Source organism: Schistocerca serialis, chromosome 2, assembly GCF_023864345.2.
Source record: "Schistocerca serialis cubense isolate TAMUIC-IGC-003099 chromosome 2, iqSchSeri2.2, whole genome shotgun sequence".
Taxonomy (NCBI): domain Eukaryota; kingdom Metazoa; phylum Arthropoda; class Insecta; order Orthoptera; family Acrididae; genus Schistocerca; species Schistocerca serialis.
Genome location: NC_064639.1, coordinates 1087009705 through 1087030768, shown reverse-complemented (window position 1 = coordinate 1087030768; position 21064 = coordinate 1087009705). Strand labels below are relative to the sequence as shown.

General features: G+C 41.9%; 1 protein-coding gene across 4 annotated transcripts in view; it reads right to left on the bottom strand.

The window, feature by feature from the left end:
- LOC126458530 (leukocyte elastase inhibitor-like) overlaps positions 1 to 13560 on the bottom strand; it is a 142281-nt gene extending 128721 nt beyond the window's left edge. For 3 of the 4 annotated variants that reach the window (XM_050095634.1, XM_050095635.1, XM_050095636.1), the window contains exon 1: positions 13495 to 13560. The gene's annotated coding sequence lies outside the window, so the exon portion shown is untranslated. Of the gene's footprint in view, positions 1 to 13407 lie in introns of all 4 variants that reach the window. The other variant, XM_050095637.1, reaches the window with a different exon arrangement.
- Between the last annotated feature and the right edge of the window lie 7504 nt (positions 13561 to 21064).

The window sequence follows — 21064 nt, the reverse complement described above, 5'->3', positions numbered from 1 at the left end:
CGTCTTCAACACGATGACGAAGTCAAAACAGTGGTGATGCAGTGGTTAACAAGTCAGGCGGCAGACTTCTGTGAGGAGGGTATTCAAAAACTGGTACAGCGTTATGACAAGTGCCTCAATATTGACGGAAATTATGTAGAAAAGTAGATTAAGGTACAGGCTTTCATGTAAAAATAAAATTATTGAGATATCTTAGCACTTTTTTCACGTTAATACGTGGCGTGTTTTTTAAGTAAGTACCGTTTTGAAATTTAAAAAAATTTCAAAACGGTACTTACTTAAAAAACACGCCACGTATTAACGTGAAAAAAGTGGACATACTGATGACCATTCTCTTCGGCTGGAAGAAAATAAAATATAAAGTGACCATATTACTAGGAGTCGAAGCTGGGACCTATTTTGTATCGGCTCATTTCTCGGAATGCGTCAATGCACTGTATACGTCTAAATGAATAATAGGCTAGAAATGTTAATACACTGATGGAAAGAAACGCAACATCAGAAAATAATTAATGTACAGTAATGAAATTTTGGGAATAAATTTGTCTAGGTAACATATTTACGATAAATGATTAACATTGCAGTGTAAGCACGAGACAAGCCATAGCAGATATGAAATGATTGAGAGGTGGCATGAGCCCCCTCTCATATTTCTGTCTTACGATTTTCCTCTCTAATTGCATGCGGTGGAAAGCTGCTATTCCTTCACACGCGGACTTCCCACGCAGCGTCTCTCGTCACCCAGGTGGTCCGGTGACAGGCGGGCTCCACTGATCTCGAGACGGTTAAGCCGACGTGTGTGAGGCAGTCGAGTGAATGCTTTCAAGACGCCGACATTGTCAAGAGACACGCCCGCCGGGGCCTGAAGTAGCGGCTGGGCTAGAGGTTCCGTTACTTCGCAGAAACTTAGCGAAAACACTTTCTGGCGGGCTACCAGCGAGGCGTGGGAATGACTTGAGTACCCAGGCAGTTGTGGCGGGAAAATTCCCGCGCTTTCTGCAAAATAGTAACTGTGATTGGCTTGCTCAGGGCATAGCTCCGTGACGTAGCAATTTCAGCGCAGAAATTGGCGCCAAGAATCTCCGTTGGTGGAATGGTAGTGCTCCAGCAATGGGGTGGAATTTTCCGCCGGTTTTCGAGTTGCTGATTGGAACGTTTAACCATGGCCACTGTCGTGGGGGCGGGAATGTTCTGTGTTCGGCCTTTACGGGTGCTCTTGTGGGTAGTCGGCTCTCGCCTTTCGGTCGAGGACGTTGAAGCAACCAGCCATAGCCAACGGTACGCCAGAAGGTGTTCTGGCAGTTAAGAAGACAGTTTGGTAATGTATGTCCGCAGCACCGGCAGATAGGGATTTTCCTAGGTGATAATCAGAGCTCAGCAGAGCGCGCCTGTTCGTCTTTTTCTAACTTTGTTCTGTCTTGAGTACCAGCAATTAATGTTGGGTTAGTTGTGTGTCTCTCTTATGATTTGAGTAGCAAGGAATTGGCCCCACATACCACTTCGTCTTAAACCTCACAATCTAGTTTAGGGACAACTTCACCTTTACAGTGTTTGTATGAGTATCCAATTTGAGCCAATTTGATGTATTGTAAATGTTTCATGTGTTTTGGTTTAGTATTTTGTGTTTAGTCTTAATAAATCATATTGTTATTTTGGACAGAACTTTCATTCTGTTAATCGGTAGAGCAAACCTATCATTCCTCACTATGTTAATGAAACCTTCGTTTATTTAACTTATTTATCAAATTAAATTATTCCAGGTGCCAAACTCTTTTCTACTCCACTTGCAGGGTTGATTACAGTCAGTTCGCGTATATTTTTTAATCCTCGTGCAACAGCAAAAGTCGGAGTTAGAATAGGGGGGGGGGGGGTTTAGAGCATCATTTACATATGTAGATTCTAGAATTTAGTGTTAAATACACTGCTAGCCCCGGCACCTCGCATGATGGTACATTATAAACTGGTATAACCAGCAGATTGTTGAATGCAAGCATGGAAATGTGCATCCATTGTGCTGTACAGGTGCCAGATGTCAGCTTGTGGGCTGGAGTTCCATGTCTGTTGCATTTGGTGGGTCAATATAGTGACGGTTAATGCTGATTGTGAATGACGCTGGAGTTCACGTCCGATGACGTCATATATGTGCTTGATCAGAGACAGACCTGTTGATAGAGTAGACCACGGCAACACGTCGACACTCCGTATGGAATGGTGGTTTACAACAAGCATTATCCTGTTGGAAAACACTGCTTGGAATGTTATTCTTGAATCGCATCATGGCAGGTCGAGTCACCAGATTTATGCCCAGATTTACAGTCAGGGTGCATGGGATAACCGCGAGAGTGCTCCTGCTGTCATACGAAATTGCATCCCAGACCATAGCTCCAGTGTGTCTAGCATGCAGACAGGTTAGTTGCTCTCCCTCAATTGGCCTCCTACCAAACACACGGCCATCACTGGCGCCGAGGCAGAACCAGAATCCACCAGAAAATACGACTTCCACCCTGCCGTCCAGTGCGCTCTCACTTGACACCATTGAAGTCGCAAATGGCGCTGACTTGTGGTGAGTGAAATGCAGACTACAGGGCGTCTGGCTCGGAGCTGTCCTTGAAGTAACCGATTCATAACAGTTCGTTTAATCACTGTAGTGCTAATTGGTGCTCAAATTGCTGCTACAGATGCAGGACGATGCGCCAGAACCGTACACTGAAGACGATGACCTTCTCTGTCGGTAGCGCCTGGTCTTCTTGCGACCGTACATTTTCTTGACTACTGCTGCCAGCAGTCTTGTACAGTACATCTACATCTACATACATACTCCGCAATCCACCATATGGTGCGTGGCGGAGGGTACCTCGTACCACACTAGCATCTTCTCTCCCTGTTCCACTTCTAAACAGAACGAGGGAAAAATGACTGCCTATATGCCTCTGTACGAGCCCTAATCTCTCTTATCTTATCTTATCTTTGTGGTCTTTCCGCGAAATATAAGTTGGCGGCAGTAAAATTGTACTGCAGTCAGCCTCAAATGTTGGTTCTCTAAATTTCCTCAGTAGCGATTCGCGAAAAGAACGCCTCCTTTCTTCCAGAGACTCCCACCAGAGTTCCTGGAGCATTTCCGTAACACCCGCGTGATGATCAAACATACCAGTAACAAATCTAGCACCCCGCCTCTGACTTTCTTCTATGTCCTCCCTCAACCCGACCTGATAGGGATCCCAAACGCTCGAGCAGTACTCGAGAATAGGTCGTATTAGTGTTTTATAAGCGGTCTCCTTTACAGATGAACCACATCTTCCCAAAATTCTACCAATGAGCCGAAGACGACTATCCGCCTTCCCCACAACTGCCATTACATGCTTGTCCCACTTCATATCGCTCTGCAATGCTACGCCCAAATATTTAATCGACGTGACCGTGTCAAGCGCTACACTACTAATGGAGCCGGCCGAAGTGGCCGAGCGGTTCCAGGCTCTTCAGTCTGGAACCGCGCGACCGCTACGGTCGCAGGTTCGAATCCTGCCTCGGGCATGAATGTGTGTGATGTCCTTAGGTTAGTTAGGTTTAAGTAGTTCTAAGTTCTAGGGGACTGATGACCTAAGATGTTAAGTCCCATAGTGCTCAGAGCCATTTGAACCATTTGAACTACTAATGGAGTATTCAAACATTACGGGATTCATTTTCCTATTCATCTGCATTAATTTACATTTATCTATATTGAGAGTTAGCTGCCATTGTTTACACCAATCACAAATCCTGTCCAAGTCATCTTGTATCCTCCTACAGTCACTCAACGACGACACCTTCCCGTACACCACAGCATCATCAGCAAAAACAGCCGCACATTGCGAACCACTCTATCCAAAAGATCATTCATGTAGATAGAAAACAACAGCGGAACTACCACACTTGCCTGGGGCACTGCAGATGATACCCTCACCTCCGATGAACACTCACCATCGAGGACAACGTAACTACATTCCTGCCAAGTCTTTTTGCAATATCGCAGAAGGAGCATCCAGCGTCTTGTAACCCTATTACAAGACCTCGTTCAAACTCAGTGAGGTGCTGGTAATGGCGTCTTTGTCGCCGTAATGGCATTCTTGACTAACAACAGCTCACCATGTCCAATCTCAGAGGTAACTAAGGCTCACGATAGTTACAGAGTGTGCTTAAAGCAAACACGATTTGCACCCCCACAGTGGCGCTACTGGCACTACTCTTATGCCACTGCCGCGAGTTCCGAGTAGACATCATGTTTCAGGTGTAAAAACACGCCTAACAACTTTCATTTATGTCAGATAACTCCTCCTTGGCGCAGGATTTTTTTCCATCAGTGTATAAAAAAGATAATCTAAACCATAGGCACATTATTGGTTTATTATTGTATAACTGCACTACACTTAAATCTTAAAAGTTACTTAACAGGACACAAGACCTGCTTAGGCAACTATGAGCCGTGGTGCGGCTCGCGTTGGTGCTGTTGTACGTTTCCGTCCTTGTTGGAGGCCAGACTGTATCATTCAGTTGACGTGGTTGCGGTTGTTTGTATTCTTCTTGTGTTGACTGGCGCCACTTGATTTGGCAAGCGTTGCCTGTCCGCTAGTGGCAGCAGCGGCGTTATCGATACGCAGTAACTGTGGCCCTATCTTTGGGGTGACTTCGTTGTTCTTCCAGGTCGTGTGAATAGGCAGTTCAGTTGGGGACTCTGGAGCAGCCAAGAGGGCAATGCGAGAACACGCCGGGACCGCTGGTGGCACGCATGCACTGCCAGATGGAAGGGCTGTGGTCGCGAGGGTACACGACCTAGTCGTAAACCGGATCCAACAAACTTTAAGTTGAATGGATTTTAATCCTAGCAGTGAAACCTCCTGTAATGTCTCTTGCAGCGGTCTCTCCGCGATATTTTCAGAAATTTTATAAATTATATGACTCAGTACATATCTCGAAATATCTCTTCTTATCTTACCGATTCCTAAACTTTAATATACGATGATTATCAATGCAAAGTAGTTTCAAACCCTATTATTCCTTGGAGCGTCCATTTACCCCGTGGAATAGCTACTCTGCTATCTATGTTTTCTCTTATGAAAAGAATGGTTGGGAGTGCTTGCCGATTAGCCGTGAAAGAAGGAGGATGTATATGTATGTATTGTTGAGCTAGTCGCCATCTTGATGAGATTCTGTATGAGAAGGAATTCAATACATGAACTAAACTAAAGTAAGTGTGTTCGCGTATTATTTAACTGATTATTATGGACAGTGTGTGCTTACTACGCTGTGTTGCACGGGATCAGTGGGGAACGTCTGATTTACACTGGACGAACCTGCCGTTTTGTATGCTGAAGATATACAGTTACTTCAAATAAATAGGCTAACACGGTCTTACCAGCAGATCTCCGGTCTTCCCCATGTGATCACCGAAAGTTAATAATTATTACAAATGTTTTCAGGAGATCGACTGACAATTTTCGTCGCACCGAGACTTCGAAATTGCTTCACTGCCTTATGGAATTTAAGTTAAGCTCAATTTAATCAGGATAGAACAGTATTGAACTGTGTGAATGTGATAAGCCTGCTTTGTAAATGAAAATTCCCTTAACATACGCATGTTTTTACTATCCTGATCAGTGAAGCTAAATCAGGCCGGTGTGAGAGAGGTTTTTAAATTTTTTGAATACCACAAAAAAATTTAAACTCCACCATTGCGAGATCTCGCGATTCTCCAGTGACTTGGGTTCGTGTTGCTGCTCGCAGTGTCGCCGAGACGAAGAGCAGCGAGTGGAGTGCTTGGGGGGAAGGCGGATCTAATTAGCTTTCCTCGACTGCTTGTTACTAATTGCTGCATTCTATGTGTTACTATCTGTTAAGTTCAACCAGCGGTATTTTTCCTGCCTGGTGGCCGCTAACGCTCCAGTGAACTGCCTTGTAAGTTAGAGTATGTAACGGCAGTGTACGTTTCCTCTCCTTGCCGCTACTGTCCAGTAAGACGTGCAGTTTTGACAGTTTCCTTGATTTGTAGGGCGGTTGTTGTTTCTTCTACTCTTGTAGTAGTGGTTCCTTTCCCCTTCCGGACGCTCTAAACACAGCATTCTGAGGATGTAGTGCTGACCGCTGGTTCCGGCTTTGGCATGGTGTTCCATCGTTGCATTGGTTATGGGACGTTAGGTAGCTTCAGCAGATAATCATTAGTCATTCGTTAGACTGCCACTAGTTTGAGTTACCACCTTGTGAAGTAAATGTAACTCTTGGCTGCCTTTCTGATCGCTCGCGAAAGTGTTTTTAGCCTGACCTACTCAGAGGTCGATTCCTGGAGCACCGTCTGTGACTAGCCGTTGTGTTTTATTATGGTGTTATTATTTTATCATTGTATTACCAAGTTACCGCCATTTGTTGCACCTGTTTGGCGATCAGTTGCTTGTCGTTTTGAATTAACCTTGTTATTATATTTGCTGTTTTGTTGTATGTTTCTAATGTTTTTTAATGTAATTGCCATTCTTGGCGTTAAAGCAAGATTAAACGGTTGTGCTACCCAGTTTACTATCATTTTGTCTCACCTGTTTCGTGATCAGTTGCCTGTCTTTGAAATTAACTTTAGCTATTTCTTTGCTGTTTGACTATATGTTTGTTAAATTTTTTTTAACAGTTGCCATTCTTGGCGTTAAAGGCGTTCAGCCGTGACTGTCGCTACTTGTCTTAAAATTCTAATGTGGCAATTGTATTTTTAGCAGTTAACCTTTAAGACCTTGGTGATTTGTTTTCAGTATTTTAATAACTGTAGTTTATAAGTTGCAACAAGTTAAACAATTCTTAATTTATTGCCATTGAGGCCTTCAGCCGTGAAACAATTCTTAATTTATTGCCATTAAGGCCATCAGCCGTGAGTGTCGTTACTTGTCTTAAAATTTTAATTTGGCAATTGTATTTTTTCAGCGAGCTTTAAGGCCTTGGTTACTTGTCTTTTATATTTCAATAACTGTAAATGTAAGTTGCAGCAAGTTTAATCAATTCTTGATTTATTGTCATTAATGCCTTCAGCCGTCAAACAATTCTTAAATTATTGCCATTATTTTATTTTGTTGTTTAATTTAAGTAAATTGTGTGTGATTAAAAGAAAAGTCAACCAACAGTAGCTGATTACGGCGCCGTCCACAATCGTAACCGAACCCTGCCTCCCTCGAGCACCAGGTCTCAAACTACACACAGCCTTTAACTCTCAGCTGCTCATGCCCTGTAATCCTGTGATGAGTGAATTTTATTCAGCAGATCTTTGCCTTACTTTATGTTGAAGAAGTCACAGAATTCCGAACAACTGCTTTACAAACTGACTTTCACGATCAGTATTGCTTTCAAAGTCTCTACTTTCATTTGAGTTTCCTCAGATGCAGATATCGTAGTCATCAGAAGACAAGACATGCTCTAGTGCAGAGTTTTTACTGAGAAAACGTAACAAACTGGACGAGAAGAAAGAACAGGCCAACTTGGAACAGGGTTTATAATAACTAGGGAAGTTAGGAAAAGCCTTCTAGAATTTGAACCCATAAATGAAAGGATGTGCAGACTCAGACTAAAAGGTAAATTTAGGAATATATCAATAGTTAATGCACATGCACCAACAGAGGAAAAAGAGGATATAATTAAAGAACAGTTCTACGAAGACTTGGAAAAAGTATGCTGTGCAGTACCTAAATATGACCTGATGCTAGTAATAGGAGATTTTAATGCAAAAATAGGGAGGAATGAATATCCGTATGGAGTTTCTGGAAAATATTCACTACATGAAGAAAACAATGAGAATGGAGACTTACTACGCCAATTCGCAGCAAGGAATAATATGATTATTAAAAGTACCTGCTTTCCACGTAAAAGGATCCATCTGGGTACTTGGAAGTCTGCAGCCAATGGAGTAGTCAATCAGATTGACCATATTATAGTGATTGCACGCCACTCCACGTCAGTTACGGATGTACGGAGCTGCAGAGGACCAAACTGTGATTCAGACCACTTTTTGATAAAATCAGTCTTGAGAGAGAAACTGTCACTAACAAAGGGCAACAGAATGGGAAAGATGATGAAATGGAATACAGACAAACTGAACATCCCTGATGAAATAAAAAAATACCAAGTAAGTTGAGCAATGAAGAGACCATAGTAGGAGTAGATGAAAGGTGGAACAGGTTTGAAAAAGCCATTAAGGATGCTGCAGAGGAAATAACAGGCATAAGAAGGAACAGAAGAACCCAGGAGTGGTTTGATGAAGATTGCAGGTCAGCAATAGAGGAAAAGAACAGGGCAAGAACAAAAGTGCTACAGAGAGAAACCAGAAATAATGTGGAACAATATAGAGAATTAAGGAGAAGAGCTAACAGACTGTGCAAGAGAAAGAAAATAGAGTGGAATAAGAAGAAATTTCAAGAACTAGAAGAACTAAAGGAACAGAGTGAAATAAGAAAGTTCTATCATGCCATAGGCAAAATGAAGAATAGATCCCAACCAAAAACAACGGCCTGTTCCAGTAAAGATGGGAAAATGATAAGGGAGGAAGAACAGATAGTGGGAAGATGGGCAGAGTATTTCAAAGATACACTAAGCACCAGCCTAGAAGATGAAGAGACAGCTGCACAGGAGGGAAGAGTGGAGCTGGAAGTAGACAATGAAACCAATGAGGCAAGAAAGCCAACACTACAAGAGGTCTCCCAGGCTGTGCACAAGTCAAAAAACAATCGAGCCCCTGGGGAAGACAGCATAATTGCTGAATTAATAAAAACTGGTGGTGAGGCTGTAATAAAGGAACTGCACACATTAATATCAGATATATGGGAAACAGAAACTATGCCGGATAATTGGAAAATTGGAATAATAGTCCCCATTTATAAGAAAGAGAGACAGCTGCACAGGAGGGAAGAGTGGAGCTGGAAGTAGACAATGAAACCAATGAGGCAAGAAAGCCAACACAACAAGAGGTCTCCCAGGCTGTGCACAAGTCAAAAAACAATCGAGCCCCTGGGGAAGACAGCATAATTGCTGAATTAATAAAAACTTGTGGTGAGGCTGTAATAAAGGAACTGCACACATTAATATCAGATATATGGGAAACAGAAACTATGCCGGATAATTGGAAAATTGCAATAATAGTCCCCATTTATAAGAAAGGGGACAGAACAGCATATGAAAACTATAGAGGTGTAACACTCCTAAGTACAGCTTATAAGATCTTCACAAGTATATGAAACGAAAGGATACAGAAGTGTGCAGAAGGCATACTAGGGGAATATCAGTGTGGCTTTCGACCAGGCCGAGGAACAACGGATCAAATATTTGTGATAAGGCAAATGATGGAAAAGTTCTATGAATATGATATAGATCTGCATTTCTTATTCATCGATTTCAAACAAGCCTTTGACAGCATAAATCGGCAAGAACTATACAGAGTACTGAAAGAAGTTGGTATATGTGCTAAATTAATTAGACTAATCAGAATGACAATGACAGAGACAAGAGCAAAAGTAAAGGTCCTTAGCAGAACAAGTGATAGCTTTGACTTTAATAAAGGTGTGAAACAAGGGGATAGTCTCTCCACTGTCCTATTCAACATAGCCCTGCATAGTGCAGTAAATAAAATCAACAAAAGAGGCACCATATTTATGAAAACTAGCCAGATATGTGCATATGCTGATGACATTGCTATAGTAGGAAGAAATACCAATACACTCCTAGAAACATACCGGGCAATGGAAACAGAAGCCTTAAAAATTGGCCTCATAGTAAATGAAAACAAAACAAAATATATGGTAATGTCATAATCTGAGGCCAGAAGAACCCCTAAAAACCTAAACATCAATGGGAAATGCTTCAATGGAGTGTCCTCTTTCAACTACTTGGGACCCCTAATAACAAATGATAACAGTATTGGAAAGGCTATAAGGGAAAGAATACAAGCAGGAAACAGAGCTTACTTTGCAAATATGCAGCTTTTCAAAAATAGCCTTTTTACAAGAAAAACTAAACTGCTAATATATAATTCCCTAGTCCGCCCAGTTATCACATACGGCTCAGAGGTATGGACGTTGACAGAACACGATAAAAATGCTCTAAGAAGTATTGAGCGGAAAATACTACGCAAAATCTATGGGCCAATAAGGGAGGAAGAAGGCTGGAGAATACGCTACAATGCCGAATTACAAGAGTTAATACAAGGCAGGGACATAGTAAAATTTGTGAAATCTCAGCGAATACGATGGCTAGGACACTTGGAGAGAATGGAAGAGGATAGAATTCCAAAGAAAATGATGAAAGGTATGATCCATTCAGTTAGGCGGAAAGGGAGACCTAGAAGAAGATGGATCGATGAGGTAATAATGGATATCAGCAATATGGGAGTCCGGGCGTGGAAAAGAGCAGCAAGTAACCGAGAAATGTGGAGGAAGATCGTTGAAGAAGCCAAGGCTCACCAAGGGCTGTAGAGCTACTGAAGAAGAAGACGTAAGACAAATTCCATTTCTCTATTTTCTGAGGTTTGAACTTCAAATTGAATGCATCATCAAGTAGGCCGTGTGAACGCTTTTCATAATATGGTGCGACACGGTATGTTAGATTAGGAATACGATATTGAAATAAAGTACAGATACTTTTACGGTGCTACAAATGTAAAAAGTTATACGTTGAAACCTCACATAACTAAGAATTTAGTTTTCTTTCTAAAAACCAGAACATTTAGGCATCTTGACACAACCTGATGGAGACAAGTAGTCTAGACCTGGTGTATGGCTAAAATATCTGGCACTAGTCAATTAAAGGAAAAATCGTAATAGATCTATTAATAAAAACTGTGCTAACATTTTGCGTAGGTCCATAGTTTGAGTCTCGGTCCGGCACACAGTTTTAGTCTGCCAGGAAGTTTCATATTAGCGCACGCTCCGCTGCAGAATGAAAATTTGTTCTGGAAACGTTCTTACTTATTTGTAAGCCTCTGTCAGTCAAACGAAACAGCCAGTTTTTTAAACAAATACTGGTAGAATAAACATAAATCACAACAATGATTCACCACAACACACTAAACTACAAACGTACTAACATGTTTTGAAACATGGTGTTACATTAATAATGAAAATTCGTGGAGGTCCTTTGCACAGATTTTTTTAGAGGCGTTGATATTGGAATGGTGGGAGATCAGTAACTCATTTATAAACTATGTTTAAATAGGAGGCTAATGTTATGTAAATGCTGTAATGATTTCAGTACGGTAAGACGGAAACTGAAGTGGGGTAAGCGTTTTCTGAAGTTGGCTGTACAAGTATTCCTACTCATTTCTGTACTTATCACATTTCAAAATGACGCCTTTAGCTTTTATCCTGTGGAGGTGGCTTTAATAACACGCACATCCCAGGAGCATCATAGTGACTGTTGTAGTACGCCTTGGAAACTGCCTTTCGTAACATTATACTTCGCTAAAGCATTCACTGTTTCCAAATGTTGGGTCCCACAATGAGCCTTTATGCATATTAATGTAACATCTTGATGCTTAGCTTTGGTGCTCCAAAATGCATTCAAAAGAACTATTAAATGTTAACGTATTTGCTTGAGTCCACTTGCAGCCAAACGCCAATTTTTGTAAGGCACTTCTACTTAGCACAGCAAAGTTTTAAACTTTTGAAATTCCATGTTTTACAGCTGCCTTGGTTGCCTGGTCCTTAGCTGTGTATATAGAGAGGCTTACTGAAGAGGAGAATATATTTTGTTCGTTTCTGTGACAGGGTGGTAGTTATTTCACTGGTGCAGTTATCGCTGAATTCATGTCTGGTTTCTTAGAGCTTAAGCCGTAGTCATACTAAAAAACTGGATGATAATAAACTTGTAAAGCAACCAGTTATAATGTAAGATATATCACCAAGCCTTCTATTTAGTAGATGTCCGCCGCTTGTGGTCTCGCTGTAGCGTTCTCGCTTCCCGAGCACGGGGTCACGGGTTCGATTCCCGACGGGGTCAGGGATTTTGACCTGCCTGACGGTGACTGGGTGTTGTTGTGTCGTCTTCATCATCATCATTCATACCCATTACGGTCGGAGGAACGGAATGGCAAACCACCTCCACTAGGACCTTGCCTAGTACAGCGGTGAGGGTCTCCCGCATCGTTCCCCTATGCAGTGTGAAGGAGTATGGGACTTCATCATCATATAACTAGTAGATGTACTCGAGATGTTTATCTTCTGTTCCTCTCCTCTTATGTGTTTGACAGATTCCTAATTATTACAAGCACAGAAAGATCTAATCGCTGTTATCAGCCAATGACAGATGCTAAAACACTCCACAAGCACGGCATCAATCGGTAAGGAATTTTTCGTTGTCGACGTTTCGACCTTGGAGCCGCCACCTCTCAATCAGGCAGCTTTTCGGCACCACGAGCAAGGAAAACTCCCTAGCCGTACAGGGAATCGAACCTAGCCCCCCACATTAGGGTCTGTCGCGTTCACCACTCTGCTAGAGAGGCCGACCATTGCACTGAGACATAACTTAATTTCTTTCAGCTGCATTATGTACATTCCGCGTTAAATATATCGAGAAAACGAGTGATTCGGCTGTCCGCAACGAGGAGATAGAGGAAGAAGAGAAACTCGCCTGCATTCCCAATACTGGGCTCGCTTCAGTCGCGAGAATGCAGTTTGCCACACAGTTTGTTTTGGCAAAGTTGAAAGTGTTATTTACAAAGGAGATTTATGCAAAACGCGTGTAGTACTTGTGATTCTCAGTAACTCATGGGATCGCAGATTAGAAAGGATTAACAAAGCTAAACTATGTATTCGTAAAGTACAGGCACGAAATATTTCCACACAACAAATTAAGTTTAGATATAAAGTGCTTCGTTAACTCACTAACAAATTTCATGTTAACATAATTTAGTTGCAGATGAGAAGCTACCACGACCACATATTATACAGAGGGTCCTGCATAACTGTACAATGTGAATCTAACATTAAGACAACAACAAACAAAATCAGTTTTAGACCTAATTTTCGTAGATTACTCGTCACTTGAACATCTTCACATTTCAGAGATTTGAATAAAGAAACGTCACTGACTATGGCACAAAGATGCTGAAACGTGTTTCGGACTATATGAAAAACATGTGTTTTGCATGATAGGTAGACTCGATATCCAACAAATACTGCTCGGACTTTATCGTGCAGGTGACACTTAATTTCTCTCAGCTGCATTATGTACATTCCGCGTTAAATATATCGAGAAAACGAGTGATTCGGCTATCCGCAACGAGGAGATAGAGGAAGAAGAGAAACTCGCCTGCATTCCCGATACTGGGCTCGCTTCAGTCGCGAGAATGCAGTTTGCCACACAGTTTGTTTTGGCAAAGTTATGTCTCAAAGTTATGTCTCAACAGTTTAACTAACTTACCTTTACGCCATGGTGCGCAATGCCCGTGTGGTTAACAAGTAGCAATGCGGTGCTACGTAGCTATCAGCAGTCGATAAGATTACTTACAAGAGAGGATACAGCGAAGCGGGAGACACCTCTCGGCACGAGCTGCGACTAACTGCCGTGGTGTTCTTCCCCGCAGAGTATATACCTGCTATTTTCGACGCCGGGAAGCTCTGACGTCATCTTGTAGCGCGAAACCCATTACCACATTATTTTCCTCGCATCGCTGCCGACGTCCTCTCCGCACATGCAGTCAAGGTCGCTTTCTGCAGTTGACAGCTCTGTAGCAATGTCCTACGACACGATTCACAAAACTGTTTCCTTGCTGCTGACTGCTGCAAAGAAGCGTGAGTGTGTTAACCAAAGAGAAATGTCTGAACAAGGTGCGAGTGGCTACGTTGTAACGAGAGAGGAAACGGACTAGTTTCACGTAGAACATTGCTACTGGTGACGTGCTAACAACCTGTCAAACTAATCTTACGGCAACGTGTGGTCCGCGGACCCCTTAGGGGTCTGCGGCCACCTTTCACCAAATCGTGTAAAATAATAAGTAGAATTATTGAATAAAAATGTAAAAATAAAATTGATCACTTTTTTCGTGTGAAAAACATGTGTACTTTTACATCAGGTCGTATTCCCAAGCAGCCTTTGCGGTTTCCAAGTGAGAACGCATACACAGTTTAGTGCCAGAGAATGCGGCTTCTCTGATCGACTGTTTCGCAACAATATGGGGGTCGATTGTGCGCCGGCTCACGGCGCTAGATGCGCTGAAACCTTTTACGCAGGCGCGGAGCGAGCTTTGTAGACCAATCACAGCGTTCGCTGGCACGTGTGCGGCCCCGGGCCTCATTAAATGTTAAACTTGCTTTGTCAGTGCACTACCTATTTCATAAATCGATTTTTGACCTGTTCATTACTTCTAATATGGATCGGTGGCTGAAGTCAGAATCATTGAAGAAGGGTGCAGTTTCTCCATCGCTTCCCCAACAAGAGAAGTTTCCAGTTGAAATGAATGAGGAGGGAGGACGACCAAAGGAAGAACAATCACAAGAAGCTCCAAAGCCGGATTTATTATGTGTAAACGGTGCAAGTACTCCATTGGTTGCAATATCCTGTGGAAGCGGAATAACCAAGATGCGTAAGTACAACGAAAGATATTTAGAAATGGGCTTTGTGGAGACAAAGGAGGGTAAAGATCAGAGTGTGCGAGTCCTTCCAAACAGTTCAATGGTTCCAGTTAAATTGCGCCGCCATTTTGAAGATACTCACCCGGATTTCCAGGCTAAAGACATCGATTTTTTTCAAAAGGAAGAGTGCTGAACTAGCTGCTTCTCAACATTGCAAAAACAATTAATGAAAATTCATTAAAAGCTTCGTTCTTGGTTAGTTATCGAGTGGCAAAAACAGGCAAAGCTCACACCATTGCAGAAAATCTCATAAAGCCGTGTGTTAATGATATTGTTTCTTGCATGCTAGACGAAAAGGCAGTAAAGCTTGTATCTTCGGTCCCATTGTCAAACAATACTGTCAAGAGACGCAATGTTGACATGTCAAATGATGTGAAAGACACTCTTGTTTGCCGGCCGCGGTGGTCTCGCGGTTCTAGGCGCTCAGTCCGGAACTGCGTGACTGCTACGGTCGCAGGTTTGAATCCTGCCTCTGGCATGGATGTGTGTGATGTCCTTAGGTTAGTTAGGTTTAAGTAGTTCTAAGTTCTGGGGGACTGATGGCCACAGATGTTAAGTCCCATAGTGCTCAGAGCCATGTGTGTGAACCACTCTTGTTTCTCGCATCCAACACAATTCATTTCTCTGCAGATAGATGAGTCCACTGATGTTGCAGGATTAGCGATTTTATTAGCTTTTGTCCGTTATGAATATTCTGGATGTTTTGAGGAGGACCTCTTATTGTGCAGACCAGTACCTGCCAACACAACAGGTGCTTAAATATTCCGTCTATTGGATGATTTTTTTTAAGGGCTAACGAAGTTTCATGGTCTAATTGCATAGATGTGTGCACAGATGGTGCAAAAGCTATGACGGGTCCTACAGTCGGAGCGATAAAGAAAATAAAAGAAAACGCCATGATTTGCAACAGTAGTCATTGTGCTCCCCACAGATACGCTTTAGCTACGAAACAAATGCCTGTTTCGTTCAGGAAAGTTTTAGACGAATCCACTCAAATCATTAACTACATAAAATCATGGCTGTTGAAGTCAAGACTTTTAACAATACTGTGTGAAGATATGGGAAGCCTTCATCATTCCCTGCCTCTCCACACAGAAGTGAGGTGGCTCTCACGTGGGAATGCATTATCTCGGTTGTACGAATTAAGATTGGAGCATAACACCAGATTAACAGACCTTATTAATGACGAAAATTGGCAGTGTATACTTGCCTATTTGTCAGATATTTTCTCCAAAATGAACGAAATGAATATTTCACTCCAGGGGCAAAGTGGAACAAAGTTCACTGCTATCGACAAAGTTCGAGCATTCAAGAGGAAAATCAATTTTTGTGCAGGGAGTGTCGAGGAGGGGGAGGTTGAGTGTTTCCCTCTTCTGTAGGAGTTTTTGAAAAACAAAACATTGGCGCTGGGGAAGAGTTTGTTTCATCAAATCCTGGAACATCTCTGAAGCTTGATGTCATTGTTCGAGCATTATTTCCCAAAAGCTGAAGATGAGAAGCTGCAGAAATACGAATGGGTGGTCAACCCATTCAATGTATCCAAAAAGCCGAACATTCAATCATCAAATGAATATGAGTTGTTGATAGAAATTGCCACAGACCCTACCATGAAATCAAGTTTTGACATTGACGGTTACTCACACTTTTGGATCCGTTTGGATAACAAGAAATACTACCCCCTTGCTGAAAAGGCCAAACGTGTACTTCTTCCGTTTGCCACAACATACATGTGTGAATCTGGATTCTCGATCTATGCTGCCAACAAAACTAAGTACTGAAGCTGTCTAGATGCGGAACCAGACATCCGTCTCCAGTTGTAAAGAACTGAACCCAACTTTTCAAAACTGTGTCAGCATAAGCACCCTCAACCATCAGATTAGGGTTCCATTACTATTCCTACAGACTCATCTATAGTAAAGCAGAAAGCATTTTTCTTCATAGATGCTCAGTGAACGTACCTGAACTATAACTCTGTAGGAATTTTGTTTGTCTTCTATCATTTACAAAATAATTATTAATTGAATTCTGCTGGCATTGATATTTTTGTTACGAAAATTAAAATCATCTAGAAAGCGAATTTCTTTTCTTAATAATATATTCTGTCCTCTCAGTTAAAAATATGGCCTGCCTATAATTCAATTACAATTACTTGCTATTACTCTGACACTATATTGTGGCAACTGGCTGCGAGCGTAAACAAATGAGGACTTTTCATGTGCCGCCTTGTAAAAGGTAAACCTCCTCTGTCAGAATTGTTTACTTTGAGATAAAAAGTCTTACGTTCTGTGAAATGATTTGTCTTCTTATATAGAAATAAGAGAGTCTGTTTGTTTGTTTTCCTAATTTGTTTACAGTCGAGGCTGACTGCCACGATATAGTGTCAAAGTAGTAGTTGAAATTGTCAGCTGTGGCTAAACTGTTACCACGCCGCCTGCCAGTTGCCAGCTACCAACTGACAGTACACTGTTGCAAACCCGCGTGCTAGCTGCCGGCTACGGACTGACAGCTGCCGTTCAGTAGACACGCAAAGACGTAAGAAAACTAGACTTTTGGAGCTGTTTACACGGGCACGAAAATCGATTGTGGAACTGGAAAATGGCCGGCCGCGGTGGACGTGCGGTTCTAGGCGCTGCAGTCCGGAACCGCGGGACTGCTACGGTCGCAGGTTCGAATCCTGCCTCGGGCATGGATGTGTGTGATGTCCTTAGGTTAGTTAGGCTTAAGTAGTTCTAAGTTCTTGGGGACTGATGACCTTAGATGTTAAGTGCCATAGTGCTCAGAGCCATTTGAACCATTTTTTGAACTGGAAAATGGCTTCATAAAAGCAGATTTCCAGAATCGATTTTGAAGTGTTTACCTGACCAACCGAAAGCGGAACTGGGACATCGGCTTACGAAATCCGGTTTTGGAAACACATGTAAACTAGGTGAATGTATTCCCACACATTGCACCACAGATGTCACAATAGCCCTTTAAAGGAATTCCCTTGGCCTCTTTTCTTTCGTGATGTGTTTGTATCTCGAATCATGGGCCTGCCTCTTTTCCTCTTTTCTTCACAGCCGCGCGGAATGGCCGTGCAGTCTTAGGCGCCATGTCGTCGTGGATTGCGCGGCCGCTCCCGGAGGTTCGGGTCCTCCCTCAGGCATGTGTGTGTGTGTGTGTGTGTGTGTGTGTGTGTGTGTGTGTCTGTGTGTGTGTGTGTTTTGTCCTTAGCGGAAGTTAAACTTAGGTTAATAGTGTGTAAGACTAGGGACTGATGACCCCAGCAGTCGAGTCCCATAGACGTTAGATACATTTGAACACCCAACAGCAGCCAAACGGTGGAAGTGAACAGACCACAAGTGGCAGCTTGTCAACAGCGAACAGTCTGGACGTGACGTTGATTGCTCTTGGAGGAAGGCAGCTCCAACGTGTGAAATGTCAATTACCAAGTAATTTTAATCAAGCTATAGTGTGTTGAACAAAGGGTGTAAATCCACTAGTAAGTGTCTGGATACAGTGGGAATTAAAATTGGATCGTTAATTTCAAGTTGTTTTCATTCATCTCTAAGCCGAAGACTATTGATACCTCGTGGGGAGGGGGGGGGGGGGGGTTCTTTGGGAACATGGCACTTGCATTAAGAAGCTTTCAGTCCCCATGGGTTTCGCTCTGAAATTTAAAGTTACTGTGCTCTTGGCTGACTAGGGGTCCACCATGGATTTTCAATTGAAGAGGGGGTCCGCCAGCTGAAAAGGTTGGGAAGCCCTGATCCAGGGTATTCGCAAGATGTCTCACCTAAGATTTCTCTAACGACTCTGAAAATAGTTCCGATTATGGCTACAGCTGACAAAAAAGAGAAAAGCAAATGTATTGATATTCAAAGCAATTCTTATTTATTCTTCACTCTCAGTTACACAGTTTTGATACATGACATCTCTGTGGATCAACTTTAGATCTGAAACAAAGTATGTAGAAGTGTGTAGTGTTTGTTATTTTACAAGCAGAAAATAATTATACATAATTATAATATTTACTTATGTAGTTGCTTCAACAAACAATCGTATCTGTGTCAGAACCTCACGTGTTTTGCAACTGCTGTCAAGTTTTTAAGTTGATGTCTGGTCCGTCAGATACCGGTTTAAGACAATGACCACAGTTGCTAAACACAGTACTCTGATGTGAGATTTTTCCACAGACACGTTAGGTTGCTGGCACAACTGTGTAAATGAATTCCACATTTATACACTTGAACACCCCCTTCAAAGAAACTTGTATTCCACAATTTCATAATTTTCCAGCAAATAAAAATTACTGGTGTTTTCCTTTGATACTATTTATTTATTATGTAAAATCGAGCAACTAAGTAAATGTTATACAATAGCAAGATGTATTTTGTACATTTTACAATACTTAGAAAGCTATCTTAAAATCTGTGTAGCATTCTGCGTAAGAACGTTGTATATCTTGTAAAAGTACGTTGTAAACTAAAGTTCAGTGTAAAAAAAATATTAATTTTTTGTCACTAAGGCAAAAACAATGGAATGTATTAACAGAATATATTATCAGGCATATTAAAGTAATACAATGTATTCATTTAATTAACCTCCAAACTAAAAAAAGACAAGAATATTAACCTAGCGGAATTTATACAAAGGATAAATAGTTTGAACTGTTCACTCACAAGGTAAGTTCACATAAAATTCCCTGTTCTGTACGTCGAGGTATTTACATACCCCAAAGAAGTCCTTTTTCGCTGTCGATAGAGGAAACAGCTCCTAACACAACACAGGAAATCCCATGAGTGATATAGGGTTGTTAACTTGATTTCCTCTTTTGGTTTTAGCAGGACAGTGGCGTATCAAAGGTGAACGATATTTTGACCAAGCTGCACATACACTGCATTTGTGTCATATGCAGCGATATTCATCCATGTACAGAAATAATATATTGGTAGCATTCAACCATAATTTTTGTACACACACAACTCAACAACGCGTTTCGAGAGACGATGCTCTCGTCAATAGGTTCTAAAATTTATCACATGAACTTGAAGCTCTAATAAGTCTAACAGTTGAGCGTTCCCAAAATAAAATGGAACATGTGGTATCGATAGCAACGATGCCACGGCGATTGAAAGTTATTAGGTTGGCACTACGACCGACACCGACGACAGCGCCCTCTAGCCGGCGCTGTTGAGATCTACGAGCTCCACTGCAGAGTCCACCCATTTCATCCAGAGCAGCTGGCTGGGAAACTTCGCTTCAGCTTCGCACCTAAGGGCAAAGTTATGTATTATTCTTATTGCTAAAGTAAAGGTGGTTTTAATTCACACTGCACTACCGAGAGATTTTCACCTTCTAAACATTCTGCGTGGTGTCTGTTTGTTCTATATCGTGTCTCCCTACCACTTTCGCGCAACGACGCTCTGAGCGTGTTTTTTAGGGAATTGACTAGTTTGAACCTGGGACCTGTTGCTGGTAAGGAGACGTCAGACCACACATGACATGTAGAATTCAGAAGAGTTCAGTGAGACTAGCGATGATATAACCAAATACTTAATGATTTCAGCGTCAGCTCCACTGCACTCCCTGTAAAGGAATCTTAATACTAACTAAATTTAGTGGAAGTGGTTCAAGGCTTTCCTATTTTTAGCTAGCTGGTAAAATAACGTCGAAAAAGCAGTTAAGTTTACCACTGGAAATTTTATTCTACTCACAAAACATCGTTTATAAATTGCACTATTGATAAAAGAAAATGTTTTAATACAGGATGGTAAAAACCAACTGCGTTCAACAAAAATGTGAACAAATATTCCCTGAATGGGTTTCCAAGTTCTACAATGGATCGAAGGATGACCTATGCCACATCACGTCTATAATCTAGGTTTAAATTAAGTTTCACAATAGAGAAAACTATCAAAATGGTCTACAGTGACCCTCAATTATCTTTAATTACTTATCTAACTTGTCGTAAATTACAGTGGCTGATATGGCTTCTCAATAACTATATAACAGAAAAATCATCGCGTTTCAGATTTTTACTTCAAGTGGCAAATGTGAACACCATGAGCTTTAACTGACGATCGACACTAGTATTACGCGAAAAGGGGGTGTAACAGATGAGACTTCTGTAGTTCTGAGTGAAGCTTTATGCGCTGTTATGCAGCATCGCGTGCGTTCATTACCTTGTCGGTGTTCGTCAGGGGGCGGCGAGCAGCAAAGCTCCGCTCACCTCACCGTCTCGGAAGCAACTCTCTCCTAACTTCTCCTTACTACAATTTACCGAAGTTGGTTTAAAAAAAACTATCTGGCTGTGTTTTCCCTGACCAATCAGGGTCTCAATGTTACCCTTAAGCTCCGCCTACAAAAATTCTGTCTATCCAATGAGAAACGTTATACTTTTCGTGGTGGGGCAATGTTTTTAAAGTTTGCAACGTAACAGAGACGCGAAAAAGTCTCACGCTAAA